This window comes from Nyctereutes procyonoides, unplaced genomic scaffold (genome assembly GCF_905146905.1).
Source record: "Nyctereutes procyonoides isolate TBG_1078 unplaced genomic scaffold, NYPRO_anot_genome, whole genome shotgun sequence".
Classification (NCBI taxonomy): Eukaryota; Metazoa; Chordata; class Mammalia; order Carnivora; family Canidae; genus Nyctereutes; species Nyctereutes procyonoides.
Genome location: NW_026575042.1, coordinates 44,992,904 through 45,015,453, shown reverse-complemented (window position 1 = coordinate 45,015,453; position 22,550 = coordinate 44,992,904). Strand labels below are relative to the sequence as shown.

The 22,550-nt window shown below is 36.4% G+C and overlaps 1 protein-coding gene across 3 annotated transcripts in view; it reads right to left on the bottom strand.

The window, feature by feature from the left end:
* RNF13 (ring finger protein 13) overlaps window positions 1–22,550 on the bottom strand; it is a 194,069-nt gene that overhangs the window by 119,720 nt on the left and 51,799 nt on the right. The gene's annotated exons all lie outside the window — the stretch shown is intronic.

Below are 22,550 nucleotides of genomic sequence, written 5' to 3'. Positions count from 1 at the left end.
GGTAAACATTCAGTTAGTCAACAACTACATAACTCATGGTGACTAAGCTCTGTATTTTAACCACAAAACAAATATCCTCCCACAGTTCTCAGTGTGTAGTACAGCTTGTCTAACTCAGTTGTGAAGGGAAATAGATTTCAATTAAAATAATGACCAAAAAACACTTTACAATTTTTACAATCTTAAAGAATTTTTATACATCTTTTATATATAAAATAGAACTTAAAATTTTACAGGTAAATCTACTTTTTATTTATTCTTACATATTGTACCTACCTTAGAGAAAGTTAAAAAAAAAAAGTAGCCATGTATTATAAGGTAACATGTTTTGCCCTTTCCCTCTTAATATATACCACCTTCCTTCTCTCCATCTTAATGGCAATAGTGCAGCTACCTTTTCCAACTTCATCCAATTTTCTACACTAGTCCTTATCTATCTTGCAACAAGAAGATATCATTAAGAACTAAACAATAGTCCTTGTTTAGGACTAAATTTTCTTGGTAGGCCTCACCATTGGTATAACGTACTCTTTTAAAGATGAGAACAAAGTTTGCAACAAGGGCCTTTATAATGAATTATTTCATTAAATGCCACCAACTCAAGTAATACCAATTTTGATGATTACCATTGATAAAGCTCTGTATTTGGAGACTATCATAGAGACTCAGACTGTGACCGATTGACACACTGAAAGAGAAATACCTCTGAATAATTTTTGAACTACCTTCTTACAAAGCCATTAGACCAAAGAATAAATCTGAAAACCCATCAAATTTATACAATAGCTCTATGCCACAGAGACAGAAAGTAGATGGGGGCGGGGGGGGGGGGAGGCTGCAGTAGGAGTCAAGGGAGGGGTAAGCACCTAAGAATAGGGAATGACTGCCCATGATTATGGGGTTTCTTTTTGAGGTGATAAAATTTAGATTGTGGTAATGGTCGCACAAGTCTATAAAAATATTAAAAATCACCGCTATTCACTTTAAATGGGTAAATCTTATGATGTGTGAATTATATGTTGATAAAACTTTTTTAAAAAGTACATATTTGTTTATATTAGTTTCTTAGGTAAAATATATAATATACTCTGCGCAGGAAAGAGTTAACGTGGCAGGCCTGAGCCTAGATCTTTAGAAAGACCTCCTTACAGGGTTGGCCTTTCATAGGCATCTGGGAACTTAGATTTCAGGAGGGTTCCTTCCCATCATTCCCTGATAAGAACAGCTCATTGTGTCCAAACTTTCCAGTGTGGTTATATTGAAAACATATTTTCTTTCTGGGAATCTGAAATTTTGAACATGCTAGGCAGAGGGTGCCTAGAGGAACAGTCCCCAGTAGAAGAAACCCTGGGCACTGAGCTTCCCTGTAGTCATTTCATGTGTTGTCATAACTCAGTGCTGAGGAATTAAGCACATCCTGTGTGACTCCATTGAGAGAAGACTGTTAAAAGATTATATCCGGTCTTCTCTGGACTTTATCCCTTGTGCCTTTTCCCTTTGCTAATTTTGCTTTGTATCCTTTCACTGCAAATAATCATAGTTATGAGTACAACCAGATGCTGAGTCCTGAAAGTCCTTCTAGGAAATCACTGAACCTGCAGGTAGTCTTGGAGAGTCCCAGCACAACCACACTAGATAATTTCTGGCCAGAAATCATACCATAAAAATATGCAAATCCTTATAAAATAAGTCACTACTAAACCTTGTTAGAAAGAATATGCAGTATGTTGACTACTAACCTGAGAAAATTAATCCAAGTAAAAACTATGACTTTCTTTGTAAAGTTCTGGAATTCCCAGTCAACTCTGGGGTAAGGAGAGGGAAAATAACTCTAAAGGTATAATAACCACAACTATTACTGATCACTAAGGGCCAGGCATTTCTCTAAGCATGTTATCGAGTTAAACTCATCTAAGCCTAACAACTCCCTTTTCATAGATGGGGAAAACTTAGGTATTGGTAAGTAACTTACTCAAGGCCAAACAATGCATAGTGGCAGAGCTGGGGTTCAAACCCAGGCAGCTTCCAAAACCTACACTCTAAAGGCCAACTGACATCAATAATCAGGTTGATGTTCAAAAGGTAATGACCCTATGCTTATCAAGAGCTTCAAATCAAAGCTCATGGCACACCAGCTGCGGGATTCTTTCCTTTTACTCTGGATAGGGAGGAGGAAGAGGAAGAAGGGGGAGGGGACTGCATATATGTGTATTTAACAATATGCAGTAAATTTGTTTATACTTATTTTTTCTTTTATTGCCTTTTCAAAAATAATATTCTGGAGTTTTTATTGTCTATTTACAAAACTAGTTCTTGTTCATTGTAAAAAAATGCACAAAAAATTAAAATCATTCATAATGACCAAATTAAGGAATAACTAGTATTTGTATTTTGATGTATAATCTTCCATTCTTTTAGTTATATGAACATTCACATATATATGTAACAAGATTGAGGATATGCTATATATACACATTGTTTTGTTAACTGTATTATTTTCACTTCACATATTGTAAATATTTTCCTAATTCATTAACTATATCTGAAAAAATTAAAATTTCAACCTTGTACCTACATATCCTTGAGAACCATTGCAGACAGGTCAAGGAGGCCCTCTGGGGCTTTCATACCCTTTAAGCATTTTTTTTTAATTTTAATTTTAATTTTTTTATTTTTTAAGATTTTATTTATTTATTCATGAGACACACAGAGAGAGAAAGAGAGAGAGAGAGAGGCAGAGACACAGGCAGAGGGAGAAGCAGGTTCCACACAGGGAGCCCAATGTGGGACTCGATCCCGGGTCTCCAGGATCATGCCCTGGACCGAAAGCAGGCACTAAACCACTGAGCCATCCAGGGATCCCTGCTTTTTTTTTTTTTTAAAGGTATTTCATACATTGGGTTTCCACACACGACTTTGTTTATATAAAAATAAAAACTACTGGTTTAAAACATAATGTACAATGACCACATGCCATTCCATCTGAATGTGCTATAATAGATTTCATGGAATCTCTATTAGTGGAAATTTTTATCATTATAAACTCTGCAATAAATACCCTTGTTGTTAAACCTTATTAGGCACACTCTTAGTTTTTTTAAAGTCATAGAAGTGAGTGGTAGTATTATAACTGGCAAGAAATAGGAAATCTAGTATTTGACAGACCTAGGTTTATGTCGTAGTACAGACACATACTTACAGTATTGAGACAAAAAGATTAAGTTACTTCATCTGTAAAAGCAGACTATTTAGGATTTAAAAAGACAACTCTGGAATAAATACAAAAATGCATATAAGGACTTAACAGCAGTGAAACATAGGAGGAAGAGAGTTTGGGTGGTGCTGCAAATAAGCAAAAGAGGAAATACTGAAGAACTAGTTAGTGGAATGAGTACAATTTGGGAATTTTTTTCACTTAACATTTGTGAAATATTCCGGTGGACATATAAACATATAATGATAAATAGAAGTCAGGAGCTCTACCCAAAACAGTGAGATTTAGGAATCATCAACAAATAGGTGGTAACTACAGTGATTTTATTTTTTTAAAGATTTATTTATTTATGACAGACACAGAGAGAGAGAGAGAGAGGCAGAGACACAGGAGGAGGGAGAAGCAGGCTCCATGCCGGGAGCCCGACGACTCGGGACTAGATCCCAGGACTCCAGGATCGCGCCCCAGGCCAAAGGCAGGCGCTAAACCCCTGAGCTACCCAGGGGTCCCCTAAAGTGATATTAATATAAAAGTGAAAATTAAAAAAAAAAAGAAGAGGGCTAAAGAAAACTCTGCAGAATACCGGAATTTAAGGGTCAAAAGAAAAGGAAAATAAAGAGATTGATTTCACAGAAGTCAAGAAAGAAAAGAATTTTGAAACCAATGTGGGGGGAAGGCAGGCAGTTAGTCAACAGAAGTAAATGATAAAGAAGTGGCAAAAAATCTAAAATCTTCAGAATCTGCCCAACCTAAACAATTTATTCCCTAGTAGTATCCTTGGTATCCTGATCAACTCAGAATTTCTAAGAATGCACCCAGCTGTCACCAGCTCTGTATCTTCATTTACTAATCATTTACTGAAAGTGTTAATGTCAACCAGAACCCCTAACTGGTATGCAGGGTGGGAATGTACCTTTCTTCCCCATTACAATTCTTATCAGCCTCTTATCTTTGAATGTATTCTACTACTGCAGCTTCTGTAACAGAATTAAATAAAGTATTGCTTGTTGTGACTTTTATCACCCCCAAAGAGAATACATTCTATTGAGGACATTTCTTTACAACCATGTTTAGAAAAAGCACACAGAAAAGCCTTCTAATAAAATTGAAGCCATCCTGAATAAAGTTCATATTCCTTTCCTTTTGTTTTTTCCTTTTTTATTTCCCCCAAGTTTTTATTTAAATTCCAGCTAGTGGAGCACCAGGGTGGCTCAGCTGGTTAAGTATCCAGTTCTTGATTTCGGCTCAGATCATGATCTCAGAGTTGTGAGACTGAGCCTGGCATCAGGGCTCTGCATTCAGCATGGAGTCTGCTTATCCCTCTCCTCCCCCTGCCCTGCCCCTTGAACGAGCTCTCTCTCTCTCTCTCTCTCTCTCTCTCTCAATAAATAAATAAACAAATATCTTTTTAAAATGTAAATTCCAACTAGTTAACATAGAGTGCACTGTAAGTTTCAGATGTAGAATTTAGTGATTGATCATTTACATATAACACCCAGTGCTCATCACAAACATATTCCTTTCCAATCAAAACTGTCTTTTGAGGGATCCCTGGGTGGTGCAGTGGTTTGGTGCCTACCTTTGGCCCAGGGCGCGATCCTGGAGACCCCGGATCGAATCCCACATCAGGCTCCCGGTGCATGGAGCCTGCTTCTCCCTCTGCCTGTGTCTCTGCCTTTCTCTCTCTCTCTCTCTCTCTGTGACTATCATAAATAAATAAATAAATAAAATTATAAAAAACAACAACTGTCTTTTGAGTATTGGCTTTTTAAGCAACAAGCAGATGAACTTGGGTTTTCTTGTAACAAAATCTTGCTAGTTACAAATATCTACCTCTTTTCCTCTATCCTGCCCTCTCTCTGCCTTTCTCTAGCTTTCCCTCTTTCTCTCTTTCCTCCTCCTCTCCCTCTCTCTCTCCATAATTACCAAAAACAGAACATGACTCTAATACTCATTCTAAATATTCCTAAAATCAAAATGAGGCTACATTTCTTCAAAGGAAGTATATAGTAGAAAATATGATAGAAATCCTTGAGAACTACCAAGCAAATTTCTTAGAGGTATAGCCATCATCACAATCTCTGATCATGTTTAATTGTGCCTACTAGTTGACAGAACTTCACCCATATATAGACATTTACTCTGAAATTAGCTTCCCATCTTTAGACAACTGTCAATTTTCTAATTGGCAAATTCTCATTCTACTTTCTGTTTAGTTTATATTACCTAAGATACATTCTTGCCCCCACCTCAAGAAAACTCTATATAGTAGTCAATATACCATATATCTTTATGCTGGAACCATACTGATTTGATCATTGTAGCTTTGTAGTATGTTTGAAATCAGGAAGTTTGAGACCTCTTCGTTCTTCGTCTATTGGCTAGCTGAGTTCCCTTGAAATTCCATGTGAATTAAAAAAAAAAAAAAAAAGAAAAGAAATTCCATGTGAATTTTAGGATACATTTTTCTATTTCAGTTTAAAAAAATGGCATTGGAAAAAAAAATGGCATTGGGATTTTGATAGGGATTACACTAAATCCACACATTGCTTTGGACAGTACTGACATGTTAAAAATATTGCATCTGTCAATTCATGAATATGGGATGTCTATCCATTTATCTGTATCTAATTTCTCTCAGCAATGTTTTGTAGTTTTCAATGTACAAGTCTTTTGCAACCTTGGTAAACATTTCTAAGTATTTTATTATTTTTGATGCTATTATAAATAGAATTGCTTCAATTATTTCCTTTGATGATTTTTTCACTGATTTTTGCATATTGTTTGCATATCCCACAACTTTGCTGATTTATTAGTTTTAATAGTTTTTCTAGAATCTTTATAGTTAACATAATCGTACATATATAAAATCAGAAACAGAGATAATTTCACCTCTTCCTTTCTAATTTGGATGACTTTTATTTCTCTTTCTTGCCTAATTGCTCTGGTTGGGACTTCTAGCACTATATAGAAGTGGTGAAAGCAGGCATACTTGCCTTGTTCCTGACCTTAAAAACAAAGCTTTCACAGTCTTTTACCACTGAGTATATCAAGTGTGAGTTTTTAATATACAGCCTTTACTAAGTTAAAATAATTGCCTTCTATTCTTAATTATCATGAATTTTATACATTGCGTTTTTCTTTTTTTTTAAGATTTTATTTATTTATTCATGTGAAACACGGGGGGGGGGGGCAGAGACATAGGCAGAGGCTGCCCTCAATTGCTTTTTTCATTAAGATAAGCATGCTTTTTTTTTTCTTTATGCTGTAAATATGGTATATTACTCTGATTACTTTCCATATGCCAAACCATCTTTGCATTCTAGGAGTAAGTCCCACTTTGTCATGGTGCTGTTGAATTTGGTCTGCTAGGATTAAGGATTTCTGCATCAATACTCATAAGAAATATTGGTCTGTAGTTTTCTTGTAGTATCTTTGTCTGGCTTTGGTTTCAGAATAATGCTGGTCTTACATAATGAGCTACAAAGTATTCCCTCCTCTTCAACTTTTTGGAAGAGTTTAAGAAGGACTGGTATAATTCTTTTTAAAAATATCTGGTAGAGGCCCTGGGTGGTTCAATGGCTGAACATCTGCCTTTGGCTCAGGTCATGATCCTAGCATCCTGGGATCAAATCTTACATCAGGCTCTCCAGGGGAAGCCTGCTTCTTCCTCTGCCTGTGTCTCTGCTTCTCTTTCTGTGTCTCTCATGAATAAATAAAATCTTTAAAAAAATAAAAAATAAAAATATCTGGTAGACTTCACCAGTGAAGCCATCTGGTCCTGAGCTTTTCTTGTTTGGACACTGATTCAATCTAGTCATAAAATCTATTAAGATTTTCTATTTCTTCATGACTCAATCTTGGAAGGTGGTATATTCAACTACATTATCCAATTTTTTGTTCTATAATTGTTCACAGTATTCTTTTATAATCCTTTCTATTTCTATAAAATTGGTAGTATGGTTTCTTCTTTCATGTTTGATTTTAGTTAAGCCTTTTTTCCCCTTAAATCTAGCTAAAGGGGGTATCTGGGTGGCTCAGTCAGTTAAGCCTCTGCCTTTGGCTCAGGTCATGATCCCAGAGTTCTGGAATCAAGCCCACATGGGGCTCCCTGCTCAATGGGTAGCCTGCTCCTCCCTCTCCTCTGCTCCTCCCCCTTGCTCCTGCTCTTTCTCTGTCAAATAAAATCTTTTAAAAAATAAATTTAAAAATAAATAAATAAATAAATCTAGCTAAAGGCTATTATTAATTTTGTTGATCTTTTCAAAGAACCAATCCTTGATTTTGTTACTATTCTCTTAGCCTTGTTTTTCAGAAATTGAGCACCCTAGCTAGCATATGCTAATTATGGCTGAAGAGCACAGATGCCAGTTACTCATCTAATGCTGGTCTGGGATTTGCAAAATTTAAAAACTTCCCCAAGCATCACAGTAAATCCTACCCTCACATTTACATCTATGACAATACCATACAATTCATCTACACAAAATTATATTCTAAACCTTCATTTTACAAATGAGGATGCATTTAATAAGTGTTAAAGACCAACTTTCCAAACAACCTTGAATTCTGAGGATTCCTCACATCCTAAAATCAACTAGTTCAGTGCCAAATGACACTCCTGAAACAGCTAATCATCTTCATTGGAAAACCTCTGAAAAGCTTACATTCTATTGGTTCTCAAGTTACATTCGTGATCATCAGCATTCCAAAAATGGACCAAAAACTCTACTGCTGGGATCCCTGGGTGGCGCAGCGGTTTGGCGCCTGCCTTTGGCCCAGGGCGCAATCCTGGAGACCCAGGATCGAATCCCACATCGGGCTCCCGGTGCATGGAGCCTGCTTCTCCCCCTGCCTATGTCTCTGCCTCTCTCTCTCTCTCTCTCTCTCTCTCTGTGACTATCATAAATAAATAAAAAAAATTAAAAAAAACTCTACTGCTAAAATAATGGTAATATTTTCCTAATTTGCAAAAAAACTTAATGGATAGTAATTTCAATTTGCTTTTCTCCATAAATGTATGCATGCATCAAAAGAATATATGTTATAGCAAGTGCTGACAGAAAAATATAAGTGAACTGTTAGGTAACTCCTTTATTGTAAAATTTATAATAGCCAAATCACATTTCATAAAATAGAACAACAAATGTGCTAATGATCATATATGTATATCGTATTTACATGGTACTGTAATGTTTCCTCCAAAATTGTATAATTACTTGTTGTATGGATTGAGAACATCAATAATTTCATAGTGTTCCTTAAAAAGCATCATGACTTCTAAGAGTTTTACAACTGGGAACTAGTAAGATACTAAATTCCCATAAAGCATGGTTTTTTAAAGAAATGGTTGAGAGGCTGACATAAGCAAAGTGTTACCAAAGAAAAAAACAAAGCTTAACTTTTTAAGCAAAAAATATGGTGCCTAATAGTTCTTTGTGAGGAAACTGAAGGTTGCCAGCTAACTTCTCTAATGTGAAGCCATTCAAAATAAAAAGTAAGCTTTATCTAATATTTTTAATTATTACCATCAACCAAAGCAAAATTTTTTCAGATTCCGTGACAATGGTTTATAATTTGATTTTCCCACAAATGAAACAAAATCTACAAATTTTTCATTTCAAAAGGTTAGCAAATAGCAAAACATCCATCCTTTCCTACCTCAGGGTCTTATACAAACTATTTCCAATACTTAGTTTTTTCCCCCCACTGAAACAATATTTTACTATTTCCTTCAAATATCAACTGTATGAGCATCAAGGTTGTATTTCTACTGTTAAGTGAAAGAATTCATGTCCTGTTCTTCCACAACATATACCCTTCTCTTGTGTAAGCAGAAATAAACAATGAATTCTCCTTTTTGATACTAAACATTATTGACCATTAGGCATTAAAAATAGAAATAATCGATTGTGGTATATACACAGAATGCAATTCTCTACACCAAAGAAAATGAACAGCTATAGAACATAGATGAATTTCACAACAATAACTCTAAGCAAAAGAAGCCACAAAGAATGCAAACATTTTAAGTCCATTCATATGAAGCTCTTTAAAAGACAAAACAGATGACAGATGACATTATGCAGAGATTCACATTTAAGAAGTAAAAAACGGACGCCTGGGTGGCTCAGCTGGTTAAGCATCTGCCTTCAGCTCAGGTCATGATCCAAGTCCTGGGATCGAGTCCTGAGATCAAGCCCTGCATGGGGCTCTCTGCTCAGGGGGAAGTCTGCTTCTCGCATTGCCCCTCACCTCGCTTGTGCTCTCGTGTTCTCCATGCTCTCTTGCTCTCTCTCTCTCTCTCTCACTCTAATAAATAAAATCTTAAAAAAAAAAGTAAAAACAAAGAAAAATGAGGATGTTATCATAAAAATTAGACAATGGGTACCTCCCTCTAGGGTAAAAAAGGGGAGTGTGATCAGGGAAAAGGTGCTTCTAGGATGCCACCAGTATTCCCATATTTCAACCTGTGGTGATATGGGAGTTTGCATTATCATTATTCCTTAAAACCATACAGAAATATTTAATGCATTCAACTGTGTCTATAATATCTAACCATTTTTAAAAGGAAAAAACATGAGAATAAAGCAGCCTGCCATTTAAAACAAGACTTTTGGGGGGCACCCAAATGGTTCAGGCAGTTAAGTATCTGCCTTCAGATCAGGTCATGATCCCAGCATCCTGGGATCCAGCCCCTCATTAGGCTTCTTGCTCAGCAGGGAGTCTGCTTCTCCCTCTTCCTCTCCCTCTGCCACTCTCCTTGCTCATTCTCTCTCCCTCAAATAATCTTAAAAATAAAGAAAACAAGTTTTGTTTGTTTTTCTGGCTACATGGAAATGTTATAAAAGCTGGCAAGTAGTTGCTTACCAAGATAACACACTAAGCAAGTCAACAAATAAGCAACTGTTAAAATCTAGACTCATAGTCAACCTGAGTTAACAGCTTCTTCAGTGGACATGAGATGGTATCTGGTATTGTGTATTACTCATATTATTAACATGTACTCCAGCCGCTTAGCACCAATAAAAGTTTGGAAAATACACTTTAGTCCAGTACAACACTTATCACTGGGAGCCTGTGATAAAATTTTTAAACAATGTTTCCCAGTGAATCCTTAGACCAAGCCAAATTTGGAAAACACTGTTCTCAACCATACGTTGACAAATCGCTTATCAAGTCATTATTCATAAACTTCAAGTCAGGGAAGTGTGGAGTAGAGGGTGCAAATTAGAGGAAGAAAAAAATAAACAGGAATGCTAACAAAAATATACTTCATAATTCTCTCCAATACCACAGTTGTCACCAGTGCCATCGGTTGCCAACCAGCCATAAGCCACCCAGGAAACAAGAAAAAGACAACTGACAATTAAATTGCTTTCATGGATATCAAAATCCTAAGCATCATTTAAGTAAAAATGGTAGAAAATGGTTTTCTAGGTTATCAAAAATAGCATGCTAAGTATACTTCAAAGTATCAATCTCCTGAACCAGAATATTTTTTTAGGATGCTTCATACAAAAGTCCCCACCATCACTACAGACACATCAGTAGAGAACTTAATTTTAAGCCAGGCACTCTGTTGAGTATCTGACAGGACTTTTTTTCCAACCAATCCTCAGAACAACTTTCTCAAGTAAAATGAAAAAGAAAAAAAAATGTATGGAAAAATATTAATTTGTGCTATCATTCCAGTTTCTCTATTTCAGGGGACTTACTTTCTATACGTATAGTAACTGCCTGAATAAATGAACCAATTTCCGTACCCATTATCTCAGCCTCTAGTCCTCCCCCTAATTTATGCAGAATTTCTGAACAAAAAGCTGAGCATGCTCAACGACCCATACAATTTGAATGGTAAGCATGAAATCTGGCCAACTATGTTAATTGTGGAGGAGCATGGGACACCAGATCAAGTTATAACATTGCCCCTGGTAACTGTTTTTTGTTTGTTTGTTTGTTTTTAAGATTTTATTTATTTATTCATGACAGACACAGAGAGAGAAGCAGAGACACAGGCAGAGGAAGAAGCAGGCTCCCTGCAGGGAGCTGGATGTGGGACTCAATCCCACAATTCCAGGATCACGCCCTGGGCCGAAGGCAGGTGCTCAACCGCTGAGCCACCGAGGCGTCCCATAACTGCTTCTTTAAAATATCACTCCAGGGGTGCCTGCGTGGCTCAGTCAGTTGAGCGCCCGGACTCTTGATCTCTGCTCAGATCTTGATCTCAGCTCAGGTCTTGATCTTAGGGCTGTGAGTTTAAGTCCCACTTTGGGCTCCATGCTAGGTGTGGAACCAACTTAAAAAAAAATAAGAATAAATAAAATATCACCCAAGCTCTATTCCTGGCTTTCTTTTCTATACACCACATTCTCTCCCTTGGCAAATGCCTGCAACCTGCCTTTGGTTACCCACCATGCTTCACTTCTTGGTCTCATCCATGTTTTTTTTAATTTCTCCTAATACTCAGTACTTTCAATATATTATAATTTCCTTAAATGTTATGTTTATGGTTTAGTGTCCATCTTTGCTGCAAGACTATAAACTCCTCCAAAATAGGAATCTTTAATTACCAATGTATCACAAAATTCTAAACCGTGCATGGCATGTATTATGTACTTAATATTTGTAAAAGGAATGTACACATGACCTCTCTTGGTATAATCTTCTACCTCTGAATGTGGCCTCTGAATGTGGCCACCCCTTAATTATGATCAAAAAAAAGTTAAGACCTTACACTATAAGTATTTTATGTGTACATTAAAAAAATGATTAGATATTATAAAAGAAAACAATTTGTTAATATATATAAACTCTGAGTGGTAGGACTCTACATGGTTTTTATTTTCTTTATATTTATCGGTAGGTTTTAAAATAAAAAAATTAAAACTTCTCTTAAAAAGTCTATTTCAGGGCAGTCCAGGTGGCTCAGCGGTTTAGCGCCACCTTCAGCCCAGGGCATGATCCTGGAGACTCTGGATCGAGTCCCGTGTCAGGCTCTCTGCATGGAGCCTGCTTCTCCCTCTGCCTCTCTCTCTCTCCTCTCTGTGTATTCTCATGAATAAATAAATAAAATCTTTTAAAAAAAAGTCTATTTCATTTATATAATGTATACCAAACAAAAGCCTAGAGAAAATAACAGAAATCTTAACCAAAATCCATTCCACTTGTTCAAGTTTTCTAAGTACACAATACTTTAGTACCAAAAACAAGTTAATGAGCAAGAAATAAGGTCTTAGAATTCACAAGTCTATTCACAATTTAAAAATGAAATGTTTTCTTCCGAAGTAAAATGTGCAATCAAAAAAGTGTGAAAAAGGGGCATATCTTGAGCTGAGAATTAAGAAATCCAAGCTGTCGTTTTTTTCTCCATAAAGCATTCAAAAGTTTGCATCCCACACCAGAGTCCTTTTAGATATTATTGCTATAAAGGTCAAAAGGAGCAATCATTTGGGCTCCGAGGAATGTACATCAGTTGACAATAACTCACTATGAACCTACAAGCAATAGCCTGATGAACTGTAATGCCATGGATTGCTAGCACCCCACTTCCACTGGCAAGGAGCTCAGAACTGTGTTCATGATGAAAAACATGACCAAACCAATACCAAAACTTCACATTTTGAGATCTAGCTCCTAGAACCACTCCAGGGATCAACTCTGTATTAACAGTGTTCAATTACAGGACAGAAACTATTAAGTAAATTAAACAGAAGAAAATGTTTGACAGAAATAACTAGTAAACTACGATGGAATAACTATTAAGATGGAACAAGGGGTGGCAAGGAGCAGAAGAGAAGGATTCTACATTTTATATAGGTACAGTTTATAGCATGTCAATTATAATAAAGAAGTTTTAAATTTTTTAAAGTAATTATTAAACCATGATGGGAAATATTTTTTCCCCTTTTCCCCCCCTCGCCTTTTTTTTCCCCTTCTCCTTTTTTCCCCTTGGTCCCCTCCCCAAGGCTGGGGTTTCTCACTGGAGAAGGTATGGCTGCAGCACACTAGAAAGAATTTCACCAGGCTATCTAAACCAAAGTTGATCCAATGTTGCCAGGCAAGCAGGAAGCAATGGTCTGGAGTGCAGGCAAGCTGAGGCCAGTGGACAGGTACTCCAGACACTGCTGTGGGCACGAGGCCTGGAATGCACAGTATCCATATCAAGAGAACTGCAATACAATTCCCTGAGGTAGACAAGCCAAAACTGGTGGGCCCATATGCACAGGTAGTCAAGGCACTGAAGGCATTGAGACCTAAGTGCAAGATATCAACTTCAGAAGGACAGAGGCAAAGTAGTCACCAGTTCTGAACTGGGGCTGCATTATCACTGAGGGCTTCTGTATTTTGGACACAAGGCTGAGGCAATCACCAGATGTCCTCAACCACATGGGCTGCTGACGGATCATGCAACAACAAGAAAAGGAAAACACAGGTCACAAGAACCAGGAAGAAAAAACCCCTTTCTCTAATAAGTTCCCTCTAGCACTCTGTCCCCTCTAGCAGCCTGTCCCCTTCAGGGCCTGACAAAGCCTAACATCATGCTCTTTGTAAATGAGAACTGCTAGAGTCCTGTCCTTTACTGTGCATCAGGTATTGATGGGTGAGTATGAAGCAGAAAGAAAATAAATTGACGGGATCCCTGGGTGGCGCAGCGGTTTGGCGCCTGCCTTCGGCCCAGGGCGCGATCCTGGAGGCCCGGGATCGAATCCCACGTCGGGCTCCCGGTGCATGGAGCCTGCTTCTCCCTCTGCCTGTGTCTCTGCCTCTCTCTCTCTCTCTGTATGACTATCGTAAATAAATAAATAAAATTTAAAAAAAAAAAAAAAAAAAAAGAAAATAAATTGACATGGTTACCTTTCTGTTCATGACAGTATTTAAATAAAGCAGTGTTTCTCTCATTTAACAGGGGAAAAAATAAAATAAATATATGGCCATTAGTATGTTATTAAGGCACAGAATCTAAAAGAGCACTCACAGTCTCTTTGAGGTATCATTTATTTCTTAAAGCCACACAAAGTTCATATTCTATTCTAGGCTATTATCCATGTATGTGTTAAAATAAAAATGTTTTCAATTACACAACAATTGATTGTTATTTTTATCAACTTCTAGAGGCTGCCCCATTCTCTGATGTGGGCCTCTCTCTCCACCTCAAAAGTCAGATGATATCTTTCACATCACATTATTCTGAACTCCTCTTCTGCTTCCTTCTTCTAAATACGCTACGTGGATAATCCAGGATAATCTTTCTCCCCCAAAGTCCTTAGTCCTCTGCAAAGTTCCTTTTATCACATAAGATAATATACTCACAGGTTCCAGGTATTAGGATGTAGACATCTTTGGGGTCACTGTTCTGTCTAAAATAGTAATTACTGGGACGTCTGGGTGGCTTAGCGGTTGAGTGTCTGCCTTTGGCTCAGGATCCCAGAGTCCCCAGATCAAGTCCCACATCCGGCTCCCTGCATGGAGCCTGCTTCTCCCTCTGCCTAGATCTCTGCCCCTCTCTCTGTGGCTCTCTCATGAATAAATAAATAAAATCTTTAAAAAAATAGTAGTTATTCTGTTTCTCATCAAATTTTCAACCTATTCATTTATATTAGTATGGAATCATGGACTGCTATTTTATTCAATGGGCTATAAACCATTATAGTAATGATTTTGATGCCTAATTATCCCCAACTTGGCTCAAAACGGCTTATGTCTTTTTGATAGCTCTCCATCATTCTTGAGCCCTTCTTTGCTTCCTGACAAGACTGGAAGATTTTCCAGTCTCATCTTACAGTTTTCCCACCTATACCCTATAACCAGCAATTTCTTCAAGGAGAATTATCTTTGTTTGTAAGAATCTTACACTAAAGTATTTGGTGGGTATAGGGCATCACATGAACAACTTACTCTCAAATGATTAAGAAAATAAAAAGATCTCTATACTATTCTTACAACTTTTCTGCATGTTCAATCTGTTTGGGATTCTCTCTCCCTCTTCCTCTGCCTCTCCTGCTCATGCTCAGCTCATTCTCTCTTTCTAAAAATAAACAAATCTCTTAAAAAAAAAAATCATTGTGGTTTCTCTCAGAAACCCTGACAAATTGATTTAGCTTTTAAAGTGTAATTGCAAAGACTTTTAAGGAAAGTTGTAATATAGGGATCAAAGTTCTAATCCTGGTTCCACCGTTTACTGACTTAAGTTAATACCCTTGTAATTAGCTTCTATTCTTTATACATTATTCATTACATTACTATCTAATAAAATAGGGTTTTTTCCTAATGTTAAAAATGCTCACTGGAAAGTATAAAGAAAATATTGAGTGGTGCCTGGGTGGCTCAGTCAATTAAGCATCATACTCCTGATCTCAGCTCAAGTCTTAATCTTGGGTTTTGAGTTCCAGCCCCAAAAAAGAAAATATTGATTACCCATAACGTTAACATTCACAGATAACATTAGTGTTTGTCCTCATGTGTTAGTTAGTTCTCACAGTTCGTTTTAGTATATCCTTGATCTCCAAACCTCACTTTAAGCTCTTCTTCTTTACTGCCACCCAGTTAACCCATACTGAACCTAGCTCACCCAACATACAAGGCACAAAGGCAACAACCTTACGATATATTTCATAACCCATTGCTAGAATTTCTTAAAATCTAATCCTTTATTCTACACCATTCACTTTATTCACAATGGTTCTGCTTCTCTGATCCAACCATGAGTGACTGTTTCTTCTACCATATTTTATATCATTTGTATCATATTGTATTATGATTTGTATGCTTTTTTTGCTGAAAGTTATATCAAACATTTACCCTTTGGAATAAAATGTTAATTGCCATTTATTATTCCATTATATAGCTCAATCAAGGCTTTTTCTAACGATTCCACAACTGTCAATATTAAGATGAATCCAACTATGGCAATTACAAATAATTCTAAGACAAATATAAATATCTTTACACATTTCTGATTATTTTATTAGGATAAATTCCTAGATGTGGAATCACCATACCAAAGAAACATTTTAAGAGTTTATACATATTGCCTAACTGCCTTCTAGAAATAATGTTTCTATTTACACTTCCAAATAAGTGTGCATTTCATTGCACTGATTATCCTTTCCCCATCTTAGTTGATATTAGGTAAAGTTATATGATAAATATAGCTGATGTATATTGAATGCTTACTACATTTTTGGTTAAGTACTTAATACGCATTTTTTTAATCCTCAAAATACTATCAACAGATAGAGATCGATTATACAATCTTTCCATAAAGAAACAGATTTAATCAGTAACAAAGTGTTTATAACAGTGCCTACCATATACCAAGAACTTTATAAGTATTTGCTCTTATTTTCAAGTAACTTGCCCAATGACACCTCTTATAAAGTAGAGCTAATATTCAAATACAGGTCTGCATCATCAAATTTCCAGCCTTTCCAGAAGATCTGATAATTGTATAAATTTGCATTGCTTTGAATTACTGGTAAGGTCGAAACTGTTCATATGTCTATTTGTGATAAAATCATAAGGCTAAATATTTGAAAACTTTCAAGAAAAACTGAGAAAGGTAAACGTTTTTATTATGTTTATCATTAATATGTTTATTAGTGATAATTTATATATTCACATCAGTTTCCATTCCAATCTTATTTTATTACTCATGGATCCCTAAACCAGAATCAGTGCTAAGCATGGTGTATCCCTAAGGCTTTCTCTGTAACATCAGAATTAAGTCCCCTCCAAAAGCTTAAAACAAAATGTTCGGGATGCCTGGGTGGCTCAGCAGTGGAGCGTCTGTCTGCCTTTGGCTCAGGGCATGATCCTGAAGTACCAGGATTGAGTCCCACATCTGCTCCCCATGAGGAGCCTACTTCTCCCTCTGTCTAGGTCTCTGCCTCTGTGTGCCTCTCATGAATAAATAAATAAAATATTTAAAATAAATAAAAATAAACAAATAAATAAATATAATGTTCTATTTTCTATTATAATAGCCCAGTATATACATAACATGATACCAGGAATTCACTAGTATAATTAGAAAATCATTTAACAGTATACTGGAAGGACACTACAAACTATTCATATTTAGAGTAATCTGACATCATAAAAATGACAAAAATGTTTTGGAACTAGACAGAAGTAGTAGTTGTAGAACACTGTGAATATACAAAACGCTGCTCCCTTGTTCACTTTAAAATGGTTAATTTCAGGTTAGCTGAATTTCACCTCAAAAAAGTTTAAGCCTTTGGGGATCCCTGGGTGGTTCAGCGGTTTAGCGCTGCCTTTGCCTTTGGCCCAGGGCATGATGTGATCCAGGAGTCCCGCATTGGACTCCCTGCATGGAGCCTGCTTCTCCCTCTGCCTGTGTCTCTGCCTCTGTCTCTGTCTCTCTCTGTCTCTCTCAAGAATAAATTTTAAAAAAAAATCTAAAAAAAAAAAAGTTTAAGCCTTTAATGCTTACAATAAATGTTGGACAAACATGTAAATTACAAGCACAGTAACTAGGCCAATAAATTATTCTAACATTTTATCAGGTGTTTTATATCTAAGCAAAGTAAAAATTCAATTCTTATTTGTCTCTCTCATGACTGGATTTAAAAATATTCATCCATCACAAGGTGGTACTTCTCCTTGGAAATTCATTCCCTCTTTAAAGTTTAACAGAGTATATCGGTCATTAGAACCTGAACTAGACTCACATTCAATCAAACTTCAACAAATTAGTTTGAGAAAGCATTCTAAATCAAATTCTTATAGCTGACCAGAAGCTCTCTTACTTCAATAAGCAGAATATCCCAAAATTTCAGTTGTCTTCTCAATTTATATTAATGTGGTTATGAATATTTAAATGTTCTAATATCCAAACATTTTATAGTTACTGATACTCTAAAGCCACAAAATTAACACTAGTCCTCCTCAGACTTTATTGAAGACTAAAATAGTTAAAAGTCTGATTTCCTCAAGTAGGATTGTATCATTGAAATAATATATTTCCTTTGTATATCATTGTCTTAAGAGGAATGCAAAGGTACCTACACAAATACCTGATCACGTTATTTCCTGCATAAAATTCATCAACAGATTAAGCAACTTTAAGAATAAAATTAAATTGTAGCTTAGCAGAGAAAGTTTTTCATAAAATGGCTCTACAACTCCAGCTTCGTCCCTTGCCATTCATTGCTCCTCCTCAGTCTTTCTTCTCTAACCATATGACCTTTCTCTTCTCACAGCCCCTCATTATAGAAGTGCCTTCTCTACGCCACCACAATACAAAACTAACTGTTCATCACTCCCATTACCTTTAAAACTCCTTGAAGTTAGGGATTATGCCTTTTCTGATTTATATACTTAGTACCTGGCACAAAAATCAAAGGCTGTTATAAAATGAAAGTATGAATATCCATTATTAGGGTCTAAAATACTATGGCTTGTTTTTCCTACATAATGGCAAAAAGGGAAATTTATATTGGGCGATATTTTTTCTTTACTCTTTAAAATTACAATGCAGTCATATTAGTAACATAAATAGATAATAATTTTGTAGATTTTTTTTTAAATCCAGTTCAAGTATAAATTTAGTCTGATTACCATGGAAGCTCAGGATCAGCTCTGTCCTATCTGCCCTACTAAAATGGAGCATTACTGCAATAAATAATTTTAAGTCCTAAAAGCAGATTTTGCTTTAACTAGAAAAATCCAACATCATTTTGTAAATGAGGAAATGAACTGAGAGGTAAAGTTATATCAAATCACCCAGCTAATTAGTGGGCAAGTTTGGTACACCCACATTCCCTTAATGTTGATGCTTACAGCTTCAATATAATTTTATTTCCATTTCAACCTCATAGGCAAACCAGGCAATGCAATTCATAGCACTTTTCTCTTTTTCCCAGTTATCAATCTAGTGAGTACTTCGGTCCTTAATGTTTGCTATATTTAACTGGTTCCTTTAAGATCTGTCCTCTGACTTAACACAATTCCTTCTCCCTATCATAAACATTTAATGAATATCTACATTTGCTGCATATTAAATACCTCTAAGTCGTTCCACTGGGAAGAAGGGGAAATTGGGAGACACACATGAGTAAGACTAACACAGTCCCTTCTTTCAGAGTGCTCTACAATATTATTTACAATCTGGTAAAGTACTCTTATCTTTTTTAAATTATAATTTTTTGGGGTGCCTGAGAGGCTACGTTGGTTAAGTATCCCACTCTTGATTTCGATTCAGGTCATGATCTCGGGGTCATGAGATTGAGTCCTGCATCCGGCCCTGCACTTAGCATGGAATCTGCTTTTTGCTCTCCCTCTGCTTCTCAACTTGCTTCATGCATACTCATTCTCTCTCTCTTTAAAATAAATAATAAAATCCTTTTTAAAAATTATGATTTTATAAATACATAGTATTAGAAATATCTAATTACTTTCCATTATTAAAAGATACCTTATTTGTCCCACTAGAAGATAAGGTCTATGAGGGCAAAGATTAGTCTCTTTGGTTCACTGATGTACTCTAAGTGCATAGAACAGGGCCTTTAATAAGAGGTACTTAAATATTTGTTGAGTGCATGAATGATACGACTATTAGGATCCAAGTAGTAGGATGCAAGTAATGTTTCCAACAATGGTGTGACAAAATATGTAAAACTTTCCTTACCCTAATGTGTGTGCCTAACATCCAATCTTTTATTTCACTGGCCATTTACTGAGACCTTGCATTGAAGAAAACTAAAATTAGTTCACAGATGGATATACTATTTAACATCATGCCCTACCCAACCACACCAAACCCTAGTAAATCTGCCAAGAAAAGAAACCAACAAGGGCTTCTACTTAGAGCCCTTTTTTCAAGTATAGAGGGTCTCCAGATATTGTCCTTCTTTCTTGTAACAGGTCAGAATTGCTATTATCATCATCATTTTACAGAATGAAGAATTGAAGCCGGTGAACAGTTGGTAGAGGGATTTATTCACAGAATTTCTATTCTTCCTCCCACATCACGCAGCCTTCTCTGATCCTTGGAGATTCTTCTCCCACAATCCTGGCTATAAATATAATCACTCTAAGTCCCCTCTTCTTTGTTGCCCCCATAACAAGCACACAGGCTCTCTGATTTTTAAGGTTTTGCTATTAATTCATTCAGGGTAACAAAGAGAAGAGTACAAAAATAACAAATCTGGAGCTGTTACAACAATTCAGTGTTCAACATGTGTGTAAAAATGTCTATGCCTGGCACTAGATAAAAATCACAGCATCTTTCCAAGTCCTTGCTGTGAGAATCCTGAGCCTTCAATTTACTGCTTCTCTTTTGAAAAATAAATTTGAGCGTTGCTAGGTTTCCAAAGTTTTCCCTCTGTACTACCATCCCTTCCATCCTCCCAGGACACAAAATATGTTACAGGGAGAAATACTGGGTACATCTCTACAAGTGAGAAATCTGCATTTCTGAGGACCTTCAGGCATTACATCACTCCTATGAAACTTTGACCCAGAGGGCGACTGCCTTAGATCACCTCCCCACAATGGGCTTTTCCCTTTTTATGGAATACACAGATCTCCAGCTCCTACTATACATTTCCAAACATCTGAACAACTCCTCAGCATCCAAACTAAAATCCTACTATAGGGGTGCCTGGGTGGCTCAGTTGGTTATGGACCTGCCTTCAGCTCAGGCCATGATCCCTCCTGGGATCAAGCCCCAAACCGGGCTCACTGCTCAGCAAGGAGTCTGTTTCTCCCTCTCTCTGCTTGCTGCTCTCCCTGCTTCTGCTCTGTCAAATAAATAAGTAAAAATTTATTTTAAAAATAAAAAATAAAAATCCCTACCATAAGTTCTCCTCCTAAATTCCCTTCCACTAGAACCTGTCCATCTCAATCTCCTTATTTTTGTTAATAACATCACTAACCTCCCCAAAATTTGTCTTAGGCCCATACTCAGGTCAGTTCACAATGTTGATACAATGGTATCAACATTGTTGATCTGGAAGGGTGTTCTAGATCTACACCCTTCCTTATAACGCCACCATCATCGCTTCTTGCCTCAACTACTGTAATTAAACCCCCTGGTATTCCTACCTCCAGGCTTAAACTCCTTTGCTGCACTTCTGTTCCAGATTCATATCCATAAAGAGGGCTTCTTCTCAATTTAGAATCACATACAAAATCCTTATCATGGCATTTAAGATCTCCATAATCTGTATTGATCTACCTTTACCAGTCTGTTCCTTAAACATTAAACCTTGGCAAATGTTCTCAGCTTTCCTACCTCTTATCTCTCTGCTTGGGTAGCATCCTTATGAGGAACTATCTTTCTTCTCCTATTCTCTTCCAACTGCTAATAACCTTTCAAATGATCACATCCTCAACATAAAAGGAAAAAGGCTGAGGCATATATCATTTATTGAACACATTCTCTCTAGTGCTTTACCAATTGTCTTAATCCCCACAAAAACATAATGGCTTAATATTGTATTTCTGAGAAAGGAATTGAGGAAACAGGGCCAACAGAGCAGAGCTTAGCCAAGATCATCTAAACAAGGAGGAATCCAAAATAACCCCATTGCATTCTATATTTTTTTAATTTTATTTTTTATTTAGAAAGGGAAAGGGGAGGGAGAGGCAGAGGGAAAAGATAGAATCTTAAGCAGGCTCCACACCCAGCATGGAGCCCAACACAGGGCTCCATCTCACAGCCCTGAGGTCACCACCTGAGCTGAAATCGAGAGTCAGATGTTTAACTGACTGAGCCACCCAGGTACCTCAGCATTCTGTATAGATATAGATATACAGATATAGTTTTTTTGTTGTTGTTTTTTGTTTTTTTTTAGTAAAACATGGCACAAGATGGACAAGCTTTATAGTCAGGATGCCTAGGTTCAAATTCCAGTTACTCCACTAACAATCCGTGTGAACTTAGCAAGTTATGTATTTGTAAGGTCTTCATTTATCCATCTATAAGAGGGGGATAATTGTACTACTTACCACATGAATAACAGAATTACATGACATAATATAAAGTGCTTAAAATTATACTTGGCCCATAGTAAAAAATAAAAAAAATCAGCGTTATCTATTAGTACTGTTATTTATATGTTATAATATGTAAACTGACAATATCAATTATACATTCTCATTGTTTCCAAATCAACTTTTGGGTAAAAGCTTTGTAAAGCTTAACAATATAGTTTTGATATATGCTCATAAATATTTGCAGAATACACGAATTTTTAAACAATTATTAAACCATGCTTTATTAAAAGAAATGCACTTGTCTATTAGTTCTGTTTCCTCTTTTGAGAAAAGTAACAATGCTTACTAAACTTTCTTCCCTTTTTTGGGTCAT